The following is a 4,913-nucleotide window of genomic DNA, read 5'->3' on the forward strand; positions in this document are numbered from 1 at the left end:
GTGTTTGCTATTGGCCACGAGGCCTAAACTCGTCTTTCTATTGGTGCTGGCAACTGTCAACCAAACTATCCCAAGGATTCCATTCGCTGATGGGGGTGGGTTTAGGCACAGTTAAGAGCCGATCTCAGACCAGCAAAGGGAACATTGATGACTGTTTCGTCAACTGGCTTTTTAGCAAAGTAATGTACGGAAAAGCAGAGATGTATTATTTCAAAAGCCAAAGTTAGGAAGGGAAACACAGTAAAATGTATTTTTGTTTTGGTCCGTCAACAAACTCACACATAGTGCTCAGATTAAATGCTAAACTTGACATCTGTCTATCTAGTGGTGAAAATTAGGTTACAACAATACATAGATGTGCAGCAAACTGTTATCTTGTGTATTTCGCTTCCAGTGATTCAGGCTGGTTTAAAATAAATGAAAATGTTCACATCTCACCCTCCGCGGGTGGTCTCATCTTTCCAAGCTTTGGTCCTCTACCAGTGGCCTGTGAACTTGTGGGCTCTGCACAGTATCTTAGCTGTCCCTAGAACTGCACTTTTCTGGACTGAGATGTCTGGTGTTTTTCCTGGGAACTGCATTAGCCACTCCTCTAATTTGAGGGTTACTGCCCCGATGACCACGGGTACCACCTATGCCTTCACTCTCCAGGTGTTCCCAAGTTCCTCTTTGAGGCCCTGGAGGGTTTAGGGGTGCTGAGCACCGAACGAGTTGCAGAGCCAGGGAAGATAAATGTCTACATTTTGTACATTTATACAGTGTAAACCCCACACATGTGAAAAGAAAGAAAGCACTGTTTTCACAAATCAATTTGTCGTTTTACACAGAAGCGATTCTAGCATGAGGATTTAATGAAGTTTAAAAAAATCTTTATCTATCTGGCAAACATTTTGGGAATGAAAGAGAAAGAGGAGGATTTAAAAGAAGATAAATCTAGAATAATAAAGATAATAATAAAGATAAAAGACTTCCTTAGTCCAAACACTGACTTGTTCCATTGAAAGAATGAGAAATCTGCGCTCTCTGCTGGCAATAAACAGAACAGAGCTAGATTTCCAGCAGCAGGAAATGGAAAATGGGAGTTGTTGTATCCTGAAACTACACTTTTGTTCATTTTTGCCATTTAGAAGAAGATATTTTAGCCTGCTTATCTTATTGAAGCTTTTAAAAAAATCTTTATCTTTCTTTTAAACCTTTTGGGAATGTTAATGTTGTTGAGGAAAAAAGGGGATTTGAAGGAGAAGATGGATCTGGATTAATAAAGTTAAAATACTTTCTTGGAAGAAACACTTTTATCTAAATTTTTATAAATGATGTGTTTTTTTTCCTTAAAAGAATTTTGCGCACTCCCCTGGCAATTCCAACAACCGCCAATGAAGGGAAAATCGGGAGTTGCTGCCCTCCGGTGATTGTATTCTTTAACTGCACTTTTTTTCATTTTAGCCATTTAGAATAGAATATTTCAGCCTCCTTGTCTTAATGAAGCTTTAAAAATTTGTAATCTTTTTAGTAAACATTTTGGCAGTTATAATCAGTGTTGGGACTAACACGTTATTAAATAACGCGTTACAGTAACTACGTTATTATTGTGGTAACGTCCACGGTAACTAGTTAGTTTGCCGAAATCAGGAACACGTTTATCGTTGCTGGGATTTAAATAGGCTCGTTATTCGGTACCTTACGTGCCAAGCTACGGACCGCAGTTTCCGTGTTGGACTTTTTTTAAACAAACTTTATTGAAAAGAATTGTACACCGACCACCGACATGCCAGTAAACAAAGTTACGTTTCCGAAAAAGAAAAAAAAAAGGTTACGTTTCCGTGGTGGACGTAAAAGCGCAGGTGACGCTGTGATGTAACGCACGGAGGCTAGAACTATGGCGGCAGATGAAGATAGTCCGGGAGCAGGATTTCTCTCGTGGAAGTATGCTCATTATTTTTCCTTTCTGTCGGTAAAAGACAAGAATATTGTGGTGAACTGTACTCTCTGTGGAGGTTCGAAAACTCTATCTACATCAAAGACCAGCAATTCTAATCTGATGAAACATCTTCAGAAACAGCACGCATCTACCAAGCTAGTTGAAAAATATATGGCGTTTAAAGCGTGCCACAACCCGTTCACACGCGCATTGGGTCCACAGCGCGCGTGTGAACGGGACTCGCGAGCGCAAATATACATGGCAGCGCGCGTGTGAACGGGACTCGCGCGCGTGTGAACGGGACTCGCGAGCGAAAATATACGAGAGGTCATTTGTGCACTGAGAGGGAGCAAACTGTGTCTGTGAGCGCACAAGGATGTGCACAAGTGACAAACCTGCGTGCGCGCGTTGTCAACGAGCACACGGCAGAGGAAAACGTGCGCGCGCGGCAGCCTCTGTGCGCGCTCGGCAGCCTCTCTGCGCGCTCGGTTTCTGACTCCTGCTCGCTCGGCTGTAAGGACTTTTGGCACTCTGGAGGCGTGGCCTGTGGCAGATCTTGTCTGTCCTCTGATTGGTTAGTTCACCCCGCACTTTACCCTCTATCTATATAAAAAAGTCTGATGTTCAGTAGTTGCTGGCATAGCTCAGCTGGGAGAGCGGGTGACTCTCGCCCTGGATGATCCAGGTTCGAGTCCGGGCAAGGAAAATATAGTAGATGGCATGTTAATTTTTCTTAATTTCAGGTATTTTACAGTTGTGACCGTTCAACTGTCATTAAACGTCCGAATGTTTGCTGGGCAGTGTTTTAAAAAGTGCACATAAGCTAGATGGTTTTAACCATATAAAATTACATTTTTTGTGATACTGGAAAAATACATACTGAAATAAAACTACTGATTGAAAACTTTATGACTGTGGTTGTACAATATATGACTCACTAATACACTGCAAACTCCCTTAGAGTGGGGCTTCCACAGAGAGAGAGAGAGAGAGAGAGAGAGAGAGAGAGAGAGAGAGAGAGAGAGAGAGAGAGAGAGAGAGAGAGAGAGAGAGAGAGAGAGAGAGAGAGAGAGAGAGAGAGAGAGAGAGAGAGAGAGAGAGAGAGAGAGAGAGAGAGAGAGAGAGAGAGAGAGAGAGAGAGAGAGAGAGAGAGAGAGAGAGAGAGAGAGAGAGAGAGAGAGAGAGAGAGAGAGAGAGAGAGAGAGAGAGAGAGAGAGAGAGAGAGGTTCTTGCCTCATTAATGAATTGTTTATTTTTTTCAGTATTTAATTGACAAATTATCCTTTCAAATAATTAATTGATGAGTTACATAATTGTCCATTTAGAATTGTTGAATGGACTGAGTCAAGTTTGGTGCACTTTATATATTTCAAAACATGTTTTTTTATTTTAATGATGCATATAAATAATTTAAATGTTAATTTAATGAAATATTTCTATTTTTTCATTACCTCACCCTTGTTTTGACAAAAACGGGACCTTGCTGGATAATATCATGGAGAAACTATTTGTTCACAGTACATGGCTCAGTGAGGATCTGTGTAAAGGAGGAGATACTCAGAAATCTCTGCAGATTGTTACAACCCAGACTGGAAGTGGTGGGCTGTAATAAGAAAGGAGACCAAACAGAGGAGTGGGGGTTCAACAACTGATTTATTTAACAAAAGTAAGGATTTACTAAAGCAAGTTAGTGAACAGAAAATGGCCATCTCAAGGTTTTACTCGGATGTCCCTCAGCAGGGTGCAGCACTGTTGAAGGTCATCTGAATGAAAGCTTGATATGCAGTTTCTTTATGAAATGGACAATTATGTAACTCATCAATTAATTATTTGAAAGGATAATTTGTCAATTAAATACTGAAAAAAATAAACAATTCATTAATGAGGCAAGAACTTTTCTCTCTCTCTCTCTCTCTCTCTGGAAGCCCCACTCTAAGGGAGTTTGCAGTGTATTAGTGAGTCATATATTGTACAACCACAGTCATAAAGTTTTCAATCAGTAATTTTATTTCAGTATGTATTTTTCCAGTATCACAAAAAATGTAATTTTATATGGTTAAAACCATCTAGCTTATGTGCACTTTTTAAAACACTGCCCAGCAAACATTCGGACGTTTAATGACAGTTGAACGGTCACAACTGTAAAATACCTGAAATTAAGAAAAATTAACATGACATCTATTACATTTTCCTTGCCCGGACTCAAACCTGGATCATCCGGGACGAGAGTCACCCGCTCTCCCAGCTGAGCTATGCCAGCAACTACTGAACATCAGACTTTTTTATATAGATAGAGGGTAAAGTGCGGGGTGAACTAACCAATCAGAGGACAGACAAGATCTGCCACAGGCCACGCCTCCAGAGTGCCAAAAGCCCTTACAGCCGAGCGAGCAGGAGTCAGAAACCGAGCGCGCAGAGAGGCTGCCGAGCGCGCACAGAGGCTGCCGCGCGCACACGTTTTCCTCTGCCGTGTGCTCGTTGACAACGCGCGCACGCAGGTTTGTCACTTGTGCACATCCTTGTGCGCTCACAGACACAGTTTGCTCCCTCTCAGTGCACAAATGACCTCTCGCCATGTATATTTTCGCTCGCGAGTCCCGTTCACACGCGCGCTGTGGACCCAATGCGCGTGCACGGGTATGACGCGATAGCTTAGTAACTTAAGGCTGCCATGGTGACCTTTAAACAGATCTAAGAAAAAAATGTAATAAAAGAATGAAACTTAAAAACTCCCAGACCTCATGTCATATTTACTAATCAGCTATGGCTGATTTATTGTTTGGAACACAGTGAGTTACACTAATTCTAATATATTTTTATTTCTATTACACATACATACTTTTTAACTGTTATTTTCACATGACTGTTATTAGGCTCTCTTGTTCTGGTTCTCATGATAATTCCGTGTCTTCCAGTAAGTTATCTGGTGCTTACTTCATCTGTATAATGTCTCTTTACTTTTGAATTGTACTGAGTCCAGAATAAAGGCTAGTTG

Source organism: Nothobranchius furzeri, chromosome 5 (assembly GCF_043380555.1).
Source record: "Nothobranchius furzeri strain GRZ-AD chromosome 5, NfurGRZ-RIMD1, whole genome shotgun sequence".
Lineage (NCBI taxonomy): Eukaryota > Metazoa > Chordata > Actinopteri > Cyprinodontiformes > Nothobranchiidae > Nothobranchius > Nothobranchius furzeri.